At 39.6% G+C, this 13,238-nt stretch overlaps 1 protein-coding gene across 6 annotated transcripts in view; it reads left to right on the top strand.

Annotated features, from left to right (window-relative positions):
- Positions 1-13,238, top strand: part of RAB27A (RAB27A, member RAS oncogene family) — a 1,055,478-nt gene that overhangs the window by 14,055 nt on the left and 1,028,185 nt on the right. The window lies entirely within an intron of this gene.

The following is a 13,238-nucleotide window of genomic DNA, read 5'->3' as shown; positions in this document are numbered from 1 at the left end:
TCATGCATATAAATCCATGATTTTGTTGCATACACGCATTTCATTAATCTATTTTTGAATCCTGTTGTTTGAGTGGGTTTTTGTACTTTTGCATTTGAGTGATAGGAACATTTTACTTTGTGTGATCGGTTGGGCCTGGGTTACTGTTGATGTTACCTGACTTTAGAAAGCTGGTTAGATGCTGTGAAACTTGTAGGAGAGGCCTGGTTGGATTATGCCTTTGTTGTATTCATAACAGCGTGTAATATAAGGAAAGTTCATGTCCCTTTCGGTAAATTACTTTTTTATGTCAAAAGTTGGTACACTGTAAGGGTTACGGCAGATGAAGATTTGTGAGTAGAGGTTTTGAGGAGGTATGGAGCTGCATATTCTTAGTAATAATACGTTTCTCAGCTGGTTAGTGGTAGGTAGAGATGTGTGCTAGAATTAGGAGATATGAAAGATGTTATGTTATGCTATTTTTTTAAAGATGTCAGTATAGGTAACAGTGAAAAGCAATAAGTTATGTGATATGATGGAAAAGTTAGTGAAAAAGTTCATGAAGTTAGTCAAGTAAAATTTAGTGTGTACAGAGTGGTAGGGATCTAGCTAATAGCAAGCTTTGGGGAGAATTGCCTTCAGACTGCCTGGGAGCAGTCTAACCATCAAGAAGCTTAAACAGTAATACTTGCACACACATACACAGGTTAAACACACTGAAAGGAGTGATATACTTAGGTTCATAGGTATATACACCAGCAGGGCCTTTATAAACCTAGCCATGCAATCCAACCCAGTTATGTCTGTATATATTACGGGCATTTATAATGAGGGATTATGTTAATTAGGAAGTTTCTAGTGGCTATAGGAGGGATAAGTTATTTTGGGCACTACTGTCTCTCTCTGTCAGAGACATGGGAGCCGACCTGGGATGAATTTCTGATTTCCCATCCATTGGTCAGGGTAATCCCTAAATACATAAGGTTAGGGATGGACTCTGCTTCACATGGATGGGGAGCCTGATCCAGAGAATGGGGATCCTCTGAGACACGTCTGTCTCACTGACATGTCTTATTTATGTTAGAACCAAAATTTAAATCCTTGGATCTAGTGGTTCTAATGCTACTTGTTTTTTGTGTATCTGCAAAATGTCTATCAGAGTTAGATTCTAGGATGCTTTGTATATGAGATGTAGGTTGCCTGTTAGTAACCTGTAGGAGACAGAGAAAAAGATAGGGCTTTAAGGCGATCCTTAAAGGACAATATGTTTATACCCTGCATTCTCCAGGTAAGGAATCCTTTTTGGGCATTCTGTCTGCTGCTTATGTCTGGTTAGGTACATGCTGAAGGGGACATTATACTCAATGGGTCTGATAAGGGCCAAATGAAGCAGCATTATGACTTCCATGGACTTGGATGCCATAACCTTACTTGTAAGTTGGGCGACATAGAATGATTTTCTTACTTCCTTGGCCACATATTGGTCAAAGGTCAGAATACTGTCTACATATATTCCCCAGATCCCTGACTACTGGGTCAACTCTTAGGGGGGAGACTTATCGAGGGAGTAATTAGCTTGGGTGGCAGTTTTCCATAAAGGCACTATAATGCATTTCTTGGCATTGAGTTTTAGTCCGTGATTTGGCACTGATCACATGTGTGTTAGACCCTCTTGTAAAATGTTTGTGTCATGAGGGGAAATCTATGATGGCTCCCAATTTGCAGTCATCTGTGAACTTGGTCAGCCAAAGGTGTTTGGCTTTTACCTTTACCTCTGAGAAGTAGATGCCAATTGGGAGCATTCCCAGTCCCAGCACAGAGCCTTGAGGTACCCTGCTGGTGAGTGGTCTCTTGGTGGAGGTGGTATCGCCAATCCTGACTTCCTGGGTCTTGGTCTGTGAGCCAGCTGGCAATCCAGTGAGCTATGTAGCGGTTTATGTGCAGTTCAGTTTGTCAACTATACCCAAGTGAGGTATTGTATTGAATGTCTTAGCCAGGTCTAGGCAGTCTGCACTGTTTTCCCCTCATCCATTACTTTGATGGCCTTCTCAAAAAAAGTCCACTAGGTTTAGTAGCGTGCCCTTCCCTTTACAAAGCCTAACTCAACAGGGTCCAAAGTCTTAAGGTTGCTTTTGTCTTTGATCATTTGCTTGATAACACATTCCATGGCATTGCATATTAGACTACTCAGACTAATAGGTTTGTAGTTTCCATGGTTAGTTGACAAACCAACCTTGTGGTGTGGGATAACCATTGCAGTCCTTTGTCCTCATGGTTAAAAGTGACTCAAGTGATTATGATAGATCATCTTTCAAGCTATTTAGAAGGCATCCTGGGGTCTAATGAGACTGTTTTTAGCCTTGGTGAGTGCCGCCTGGATCTGCTCCCTCCTGGATCTGCTCCCTCTTAATAGTTGGGAGATATAGCATGTGTTTATTGGGGAAGGTGTGGGGCGGTAAAAGTTGAGCTGAATTTATCAGCCAGCAAATTTATTATGTCACTTTTCTCAGTGAAGGTAGCACCATTGATCACCAGTTTGGCACACTGATGGGTGCTGCCTTTAAGGTTTTGGACATAGCTGTAGAAGTCCTTGTGGCTGCCTTTAGCCTGTGAGGCTATCTTGACCTCGTAATTGGCCTTTTTGGACTTCAACTAAACAGGAAGATAAGATGACTAAGTAATTAGATCCTATCAATATGGGAGCTGCTCTTCCTGATTTTAGCCATGACTTTTTTTCTTTTGTTGTATACCCTGTTAAGGTTAAGATTCCACCAGTGTAGTTTGTTTTGGGCCATCTTCTAGTAGGTACAGCAGCCTCTATATAGCCATTTTGCATGGTTGTAGAGGATCTCTGTGAACAATTCTGCATAGGTTGCCATGAAATAAGGGTTGGGAATGGCATTGGATTTTTGACAAACTATCACTTAATAAGATGTAGTTTGCTTTGAAATAGTTTGCTTGGGTTACAGAGTTGATTTTTATTTTGAAAGAGACCACTGAGGATTTGACCATGGTGGGGGTGGTTTAGCTCTCTCCCATATTGGTGAGTACCAGATCCAGTGTGTTTGAACCTCTGGTGGGTGTCTGCATTATTGGGTGAAGGCTGTTTGTGTTAATAAAGTCCAGGAATCATTGTGCCAGAGAGTATGAGACAGTGTAACTCTCTCTTTAGACTGGGAAATGTAAATTTTCCCACAAATAGTTTTTTTTTTGTTTGTTTAATGGTGAGAGTCTCCAGTAGGTCTAGGTATGAGCTATGGGATTTATGGGATTTTAGGGAAGTAGAGGGTGACCTGTAGCTTGCTAGGATATGGTGTGAAACTTTTTCTATAGTGATGTGCACATGTATAAATTCTGTTTAATCAATGTAGAGTTATGGTTGTTGTTAATATAGACTGATTCCTCCACCTTTTGTCTCTGTCTATGCAGTTGATGGTGTAAATATGTATAAGACACTGAAGTCTTGCACTGTCATTGTACTTTCTGTAGATTTAAACCATCTCTTGGTAACATCACAGATGTCTGTATTCTCCACTGTGAGGAGACCTTGGGGTGTGTAGTTTTTTAGTCTTCTAGCTTTGAGCAGTAACACCTTTAGATTTATTTGAGTTTTGTTATGTTGGTAGGTTTGTCAATTTGGCATTGCCTAAAAAAAGGCTCTAAGGGGGTCGATTTAATGTTTTGGTCAATATTTGGAAGCCTACGGAAAACTGGTGCAGACCATCCTTTGCAAATCAGTGTGGTCTAACCATGTCCTCACATGCAGCATCACCGTTGGTGATGGTAGAATGCTGCTCAATGCAAGGCACGTACCTGCCTGAGACATGCATTTAGAGAGATCAATAATGATGGACTATGATGGAATCATACTGGTACCTGTGGTGTAATGAGTTGAGTACATGATTAACTTCGCAGATCCTGGCTCCAGATAAGCAACCGATCATTATCTTTTTCAGGCTGTGAGTGGGGCGTGTGTGTGCATTACAATGGTGTTCACTCTGACTATAATCCTGGGTAATGTGTCGACTTGTCTGATTGGCTTTGCTCTTGTGGTCCCACTGTGTGTAAGCATATGCGTAGTGTTTGGTGTTGCTTTTGTGAGTGCTTTAGAGATCACTGAGGATAGGTGCTGCCATTTATAAGCATAGGAGTTTTTTTGATTTTTGAGAAGATTGCAATTTAGCGCTTCAGCACAGTGTTGTGTGTGTGTGTGTGGTGGATGTAGTGTTTATTTGCAATTATTTGCAACCTCATTTATTTGCAATATTTTTGCCTTGTATTATATTTGTGTATGCGTATCTCTCGCATACATTGTTTCTGATGCAAAATAATTGTTTTATGCAACTATTAGGGGAAATTTGAGAAATGTCTTGTGCCAAAATCTCAAGACAGTTGCAGTTTTTTATGTTTTTCAGCAGGACAGAACTGCCCAAGTAGAGACTGTCCTGCATAGAGAAGGACTCGTGGCAACCCTAATATCTGTTCTCCAGACCTGTATTTGGTTTGGCTACTGTAGGTCGTGGACTGTATTATACAGAGGACTGGTTGAGTGGTCTCTGGAGTTTGGCACTAGACTAGACTAGGTTAGATTGTGCTAAGATTTGATAGCATTGCTCTTCAATGTGGAAGCTGCTCTAATCTTCTTGCCTCACAATGGCTTTGTTTTAGATGCACTAAGTTACAGGTTTCAGTTCTAAATGAGGTTTTATAGATAAAATTAAGTTCTGGGCATTTTTGTCTGGGGAAGGGTAGTACATGTCCCACACAGCTGCTGATCTTATTTTTAGTGGAATAATGTTCATCTGTTTTGTTGGAGTGATCCAGAAAAGTCCAAAATTGCACACTTTGCCATAACAGGTAGTGTTGAATTGTGTTTCTGTTCTGATAACCTAGCCATATGTCCATTGTTAGACTGGATGCTACAAGACAGAAAGGTTTTTGGCACTATGTGCTTCATTTATTCATTATTTGCCAAGTAGGCAGAGCAAGAATGACCCTATTTCAGCCACAGCAAAACAAGAGTATAAATAATTCTGAAGTTATGAAGGATTGGAAAATAGTCGTGTTATATAAACCTTACAGGCCTAAACATATGGTGCACCTTGAGTTTCTTGACATGTTATTGAAGAGAGTGGCAGTTACAATGCTTTCAAAAATTGACTCTTACGTATGTCATATAAAGGGTTAAAATCACACACAGTTTCAGCTAACTGTGCTGTGGCAATATTATTTAGTTTTTGTTGAATGGATTAGCCCTACCAGGCAAGGCCCCATTTTCAGAGGAGATCTGAGAGAACAAAGAAATTGAGCTTACAAAGATAGGGTCACAGTACAGTCGGCAAAAACAATTGTAAATTAGTATTCTTGTTTTATTTATCAATAATTGGGTCTTAGGTTTACTGTATATATTGTAAATAGTTATAATGCTATTTTATCTTTAAACTATGACTTATTTTATTCCTCTATTATAATCCATTTTAAATTGTTATATTTTGTAATCATTTAAAAACAATTAATAAAATAATTTAAGCAAACTAGAGTTCCATACAATAAACTAAAAACAAGTGATGATTTTATGAATGTGCAAGGTGATTCCAAAAATTAAAGGAAAGACGTGAGGAAGAGTAAGAAGTTATGATGATGATGAGGAGTTAAGGGATCAAGGGCGGAGTGATAAAGGAAAACAGCTGAGATAGAAAGTAGAGATGTAACGTTTGAAAAGTAAGGAATGTGTGAACTTCACCTGGTGTTGCAGTTTTAGTCATTGTAGTAAGGTAAGAAATATGGAGATAGTTTAGAAAGGAGAATTAATTTGACACATATTTACAGTGGATATAAAAAGTGTACACACTTCTGCTAAAATGCCAGGTTTTTGTGATATAAAAAATGAGACACAATAAATCATTTCAAAACTTTTCCCACCTTTAATGTGACCTATAACCTGTACAATTCAATTGAAAAACAAACAAATCTGTTAGGGGAAAATATATAAAAAAAAGTACAATAAGCTGGTTGCATAAGTGTGCACACACTTAAACTAATACTTTGTTGAAGCACCTTTTGATTTAATTACAACATTCAGTCTTCTTGGGTAGGAGTCTATCAGCATGGCACATCTTGACATGGCAATATTTGCCCACTCTTCCTTGCAAAAGCGCTCTAAATCTGTCAGATTGTGAGGATATCTCTTGTGCACAGCCCTCTTTAGGTCACCCCACAGATTTTATATTGGATTTAGGTCTGTGCTCTGGCTGGGCCATTCTAAAACTTAAATTTTCTTCTGGCAAAGACATTCTTTTTGTTGATTTGGATGTATGCTTGGGGTCATTGCCGTGCTGAAAGGTAAAATTCCTCTTTATCAACAGCTTTCTAGCAGACACCTGAAGATTTTGGGCCAAAAGTGACTGGTATTTGGAACTGTTCATAATTCCCTCCACCTTGACTAAAGCCCCACTTCCATCTGAAGAAAAGCAACCCCAAAGCATGATACTGCCACCACCATGCTTCACTGTGGGGATGGTGTTCTTTTAGTATTGTGAAGTGTTGTTTTTGCACCAAATATACCCTTTGGAATTGTGGCCAAATGCATTTTCCCATATGCTTTTGGGAGACTTTATGTATTGTTTTGCAAATTTTTGCCAGGTCTAAATGTTTTTCTGTGTAAGAAAAGGCTTCCATCTTGCAACCTTACCCCATAGTCCAGACATATGGAGAATACAGGAGATTGTTGTCACATGAAGTACACAACCAGTACTTGTTAGAAATTCCTGCAACTCCTTCAGTGTTGCTGTAGGTCTCTTGGCAGCCTCCCTGGCCAGTTTTCTTCTTGTCTTTTCATCAGTTTTGGAGGGATGCCCAGTTCTTTGCAATGTCACTGTTGTCCCATATTTTCTCCACTTTCTGATGACTGTCTTCACTGTGTTCCATGGTATATCCAATGCTGTGGAAATTTTTTTGTACCCTTCTCCTGACTGATACCTTTCAAGAATGAGATCCTTTGATGCTTTGTAAGCTCTCTGTGAACCATGGCTTTTGCTGAAGCAGGCAACTCAGTAAATGTCAGGAAAATCCTACTAGGACAGCTTAACTTTATGTGGGGTTAATCAGAGTCTCTTTAATTGATGACAGATGTGTACCCAAGAAGACTGAATGCTGTAATTAAATCAAAAGGTGCTTCAACAAAATATTGTTTTATGGGTGTGCACACTTGTGCAACCAGCTTATTGTGCATTTTTTTAAATTTTTTTATATTTTTTCCCCAAACAGATTTGTTTGTTTTTCAGTTGAATTGTACAGGTTATAGGTCACATTAAAGGTGGGAAAAGTTTTGAAATGATTTATTGTGGTCTCATTTGTGTATATCACAAAAACTTGGCATTTTAACAGGGTGTGTACACTTTTTATATCCACTGTAGGACATAACATTTTCTTAAAATTAGATCTGTATTTGCTTTTGAAAGATGCAAGCCCAGTTATATCCCGAACATGCTACAGTAAGGAGTTCCATAGGTGAAGCAGGATAGTTAGGAGTTCTGCCATCTAGTAGTGGAAGTCGTCTTGACATATAAGATATTTTTTTGTTGTTAGAAAATCATAAGGACCTCTCAGTTGTGTAATATGTAATAGCGTGTGGAGAGGAAGGGGCATTTTCAGTCCTATATGGGCCTGTGTGAAAACATTTTGAGTGAAGTTCTTCCATCCCATTTGGTTTAGTATATAATAATGTTATAGCTATGGATTGAGTGAGAGAAGTATTAGGCTAGTCACCCTTGAGCACTATTTTAAGTCTAGCCTGTTTCCCTTTCTGTACCCATTTGGTTATAGATTGGCCTTACCCGTCACCTGGTAAAAAAATTATATATTTTCCCTTATGAGAATAACTGGGATCATAAGGAGACCCTTGCATGGGATAGAGCTTTTGTTAGTAGTAGAGGGGGCAGTTCTGGGGTGCATTTTCTGTTTCCCATCCATGGGTCTAACCTGCGCTTGAATATGGACGTGGATGAACTTTGTTTTTTGTAGATGGGGAGTCTGTTCTACAGCAGCGGTATCATCTGCGAGATATACCCGTCCCTCCAAACCGTTCTGTTGATGTTGCCGAAGAAGTTTAAATCTTTAGATAGAGTATTTCAGATGCCATTTGACTTGCTGATGTGCAGTAAATCCATCAGTAATAGGTCAGAGGGTGCCTTGTATGCCAGACACAGGTAATTTCTTAGCAGTCTGTAGAATACCGAGTATAGTGACAGGGCATTAATTTGGTCCATGCAGGACATGTTATTTAGGCTTCTTATCCTTTTAGTAAGGTATCACTGTGGATGGTCCAATTGTTGCACTTGTCTGGACAGATGTATGCCAAAGGAGGCCTTATATTCAATAACAGTCTTAAGTGAGGACTGAGTAAAGGGGGGGGGGCAAAGACATCCCTAGATCCAGAAACAATTCCTTTGTTTATAAGCTGTACAATATAGAAGGACTTTCTTATGACAGTGGACTTTTGTGTTGGTTGAAAGTTTGGTCACTCTCTTTTCCACATAAGTTCCCAAATCCCAAACAGGTAAACTCTTGTGAGTTTATTGTCAGTGTGGTAGTGTCCTGGGGTAGATGACTTCCCAAAGAATACAGTAATGCATTTTTTGGCAATTCATTTCTGTCCTTGATTTTGGCACCAGTTATTTATCTGGGACTTTCCTGCAGGATGGCTAACTCATTTCAGGATTCAGTGACTGCAAACCTAGTCAGTCGGAGTATTTTGGTATTGGCTTTTACTTCAGAAAACTAGATGCCAAACAGGAGGGGTCGCAGCACAGAACCCTGGGGGACTCCACTATTGACTGGTCTCTTTGTGGCGGTAACTGTCCCCGTTTTCATTATCTGCATCTTAACTGTGAAACATTTGGCAATACCTCTGGTTGTATAGGGGTCGATTTCCAGTTTGTGTAGCTTTTCTACTATGCTGGACTGAGGAATTGTGGGAAACCTATGGTCAGTTCGAGGTATGCTGGGTGAACCATTTGGCCTCCATCCATTGCTTTGGAGATGTTTTTGAAAAAGTTCACCAGGTTGAATAAGTCTAACCTGCCCCTGACGAATCCAAACTGAGATGGGTCTGGTGTTTGGACATGTAATAGCTTGGATAAGCACTGAAAATTTGCAAAGGTCTTTTTGTGGGTGGCGTTTTATACAGTGCAAGGGGCAGTAAGCATTTATTGGTGTTTTTCACAATGTAGTTGACATGCTTAGCAAAAGAGAGAGTTTATCTGTGATTACGCCCATGTATTTGTTTTGATATTCTGTGTCAGTGATGGTATTGTTAATGTAGATGGGACTTGAAGAGGTGTCAAATACCATAAATTTTGTTTTCTTTTCATTAATTACCAATATCAAATCTTGGAGCTAAGATAGCAGTGTATTCATTGACAGTTTAATATGAGAAGAAACCAGGGCAGCATTAGGAGCCCTACAAAGACTAGTACAATTGTCAGTATTTGTGCTTGGCTGTGTGGAAGTACATTTCATTAGCAGATATGGTGGAAAGTGGTGGGATACTGATGTTGGCATTGAAAGAGATGTGTTTTAGTAAACATTGTGGTCTGTGTGCTGGTAGCTTCTGAACCAACTGAGCACTGTTTCTGTGCAGCATAGAGTGCGGAGGGTATGCAGTACTAGACTGGTAAACTTAACAGTAATCTGTGAAAAGAACAGCAACACTACTGTCTTTGTTACATTCTGATACAACATAATCTTCCATTTCCACTATTGCAATGAGTGCTATGTGCAGTGGCAGAAACAGTGTTGCATTTGCTTAGTTTATTGTATTCTGCAAGGCAGTGTACCAGTTGAGTGCACAACTTTTCCCAGTATTTTGGACAAGGATAGTGATAGGTTTCTAATTGTCAGTTTTATGATTTTGTGCTCCTTCTGTAGAGTTGGGAAATGACCTTTCCAATAGGCTTTGGTTAATTAAAATAATTAAAAGGTAGGCAGTATGAGAGCATATGCTTTAAGAACCTTTAAGTCCGTTCAAAGACTGAGATCATGCAACTTCATTTTTTGAAGCAGTGTTTTGATGTTATTAACTGTGATAGGCTTGAATGATAAAGTTCTGGTTCATCAGTTTGTTTTGTCAGTGTGCGCTTATGAATCTGTATATTTAGCAACGATGGATTGAAAATAGTTGGCAAAAGATTTGTGGCTTGATCATTGTATAGAGAGGTGCATTGATTTCCAACAAGTTCATTAATGGTGTTCCAAAAAGCTTTGTGTTAACCATGCTTAGTTTAACTGAGGACGCTGCTGGCAGCTGTTTAGAGGAACTGCACTTGATTCAAAGTTTATGTATTACACTCATAAGGTGCTTCTGGCTGAACTGCAGAGGTCAAGCATTAAGGTTCTGTGAATAATTCTGTATTTTGTCAAGGAATATGAAGTCTTCCTCTAGTATCATGTGTGACAGGTGGAAGTACACACCACCAGGGTTCATTTCCCTGACGGGAAGTAGATGCATCATTTGTGTGGCAGGTGGCACAGAGGTTAAGGTCGTGAGCTGTAGTTCCTATAGTACAGGGTTTGATTCCCTCAGGCCTCATTTGCCTACTGCATGACCTTAGGCAAGTCACTTAACCAGACTTTGCTCCCAGATCATCCCTCAAAAGGGAAAGTATGTCCAGTGGGCCTACCTGGTTAATAACTGGGTGGCGTTATTCTCATTACTATTATTAATTCGCTTGTCTTTTCCTTGCCTTTAGTTCTATTGCTTTCATGTACTTGATAATGCGCTGATGTCAGGCTGGGAGTAAGGGCCATTCAAGATTTCTGCATACTAAAAGGCAGATTCCTTGCAGTATTGACAAAAATGTAATGTCATGTCTTCAGCTAGCTACAGGTGCTGAGACTTAGACCAACAATAGATTTTACCCTGATATTACTTTTGTGACATTTTTCTGTGTAGTGTGCACCAAAGAGCAGAACTGCACTCTAGATCTTCCTAAACCTTTTTGATACCTTTGCCCCCCAGAAAACTAAAAGAATAGAAACTAACTCTGTCCCTTGGTTAACCAAAGCTACCCTAGCAGTCATGCGCCTCTGAGATAAAGCCTGGAAACATTACTATAAAAACAAAACTCCCATTACCCATAATGAATACAAAACACTTCGAAACAAAGCAAAAAAAACCTCATAATCTCAAATCGTAAATCCTACTATTCCACACTCCAAAACAACCATAAGATAAACCCAAGTAAATTCTGGAACAGAATTACCTCTCTCCTCAACCCTGGTAAAAATCAAAACCCCCTCCCCAGATCCAAATGCCTCTGACCTTGATTTAGCCATACAATTCAAGTCTTTCTTCATTGATTCCATTGCCAAACTAACAAAATCCTTCTCCAAGAATCCTGTATGCCCACTCCTATCATCCTGTACCTCTCCCCCCTCTACTGCTTCCTCCTCCCAATCCCCACCTTTCTGTATGAATTCTATCCCTATATCTACTATAAGAAAACTCCTGTTAAACCTGAAGCCATGTTCAAATGCCCCTGACAATTTCCCCTCCTACATCCTAAAGATCACCGCAGAAGCTGTAACCTTCCCCATCTGCATTCTAATCAACCGATCAATCAACGAAAGCTGTGTACCACGACTTTGGAAAAAATCCTGTATTATCCCTCTCCACAAAGGAGGCAACAATAGTAACGTTTCCAATTTTTGACCCATTGCCATCCTATCCCCCATCTCTAAACTGCTAGAAAAATGTATACTTTTATAACTCTTACCCTACCTTATAAATAACCAACTACTAACTCCCACACAACATGGATTCAGGCCTGGTCATAGCACCACCACTGCCCTCCTCTCCTTAGAAACCATTAACAAAGCCCGCGACACTGGCTGTATGGTTTCCTCTCTTCTCCTAGACCTATCAAAGGCCTTCGATACTATTTCTCACAATATTGTACTAACTAAACTTTCCAAGCTAAATCTATCCCTCTCCTCAATTAACTGGTTCACCAGTTACGTCCCCGATAGGCAACAATCAGTTAAATGTAAGAATGTTACCTTCCCATTCCTCAGCACTCCAACTGGTGTACCTCGGGTTCCATTTTAGGTCCACTACTGTTTACATTTTCATAAATGACTTCCACCATGCCATTCCCAACACTAAACTTATTCAATATGTTGATGATCCAACTATTATCTGCTCTGCCACTTCTATTCCTACTCGCATAAAATTAACCCAAGATGCCTTCTCCTCTACTGAAAAATGGATGCTAGCTAATCATCTGGCACTTAATGCAACAAAAAACAAACTCATGATATTTAGCCCTTCGAAGACCACCAACATTGGTAGACACATTCATCATCACTAGTCATAATAATACTCCTCTTGAAATTGTATCTAATGCAAAAGTACTAGGTGTCCTCATTGATCAGCTTAAGTTTGATATTCACCTACATACAAACATTAAGAAACTACAGCAGAAACTTGGAATGGTACTAGGTGTCCTCATTGATCAGCTTAAGTTTGATATTCACCTACATACAAACATTAAGAAACTACAGCAGAAACTTGGAATGGTATACCACCACAATCGCTACCTCTCCTCTTCTGCCAAAATAGTTTTCTCCACCAAGTACCTCATCCCATCTCTCCTATATGGTGCCCCACTTCTTACTAACCTCCAGTCATCCCTTAAGGCCAAACTAACCTCCTGTTACAATAAAATTTCAAAATTTGCCACAGGTCACTGATCTTCCACTCACCACTGCTTTACTCTTCATAAACTTAATTGGCTACAGCTGCCCCACTATCTCACTTCTATCCAACTCATCCAGGCTCGTAAACTTATTTTCACTCCCTCGCTCTGCCCCTCTCTAGCTTCCACCTTCAAAATACACATACCTTATATAGAGTCCCAAGATCAAGCATTCAAAATCTTATTGAATTGCACAAACCTGCCCGCTCACCAGGTAAACATATATTATCGTTTTCTTTAGCATGGCTCTGGAACTCACTGCCACCCCTGATCCGTTCCACTAGCAGTCGCTCCTCCTTTAAAACCATGCTTCATTCACACCTAACATCCCATTGGGAATGCTACTGTACTTCTCCTACATAAACCAAATCTGAAACCTAGCCTCTCTCTCAGTACCAGTTCACTCACTTCTAAAGTAACTAAAAACTGTCTTTCTTTTCTCTTATCACTGTAAGAACCTACTTTCACAAATAAAACTTATGATGCTTATTCTTTCTTTAAATT

Source organism: Protopterus annectens, chromosome 7.part1 (assembly GCF_019279795.1).
Source record: "Protopterus annectens isolate FY-2018-M chromosome 7.part1, PAN1.0, whole genome shotgun sequence".
NCBI classification, from domain to species: Eukaryota; Metazoa; Chordata; order Ceratodontiformes; family Protopteridae; genus Protopterus; species Protopterus annectens.
This window is presented reverse-complemented; position numbering and strand designations above follow the sequence as displayed.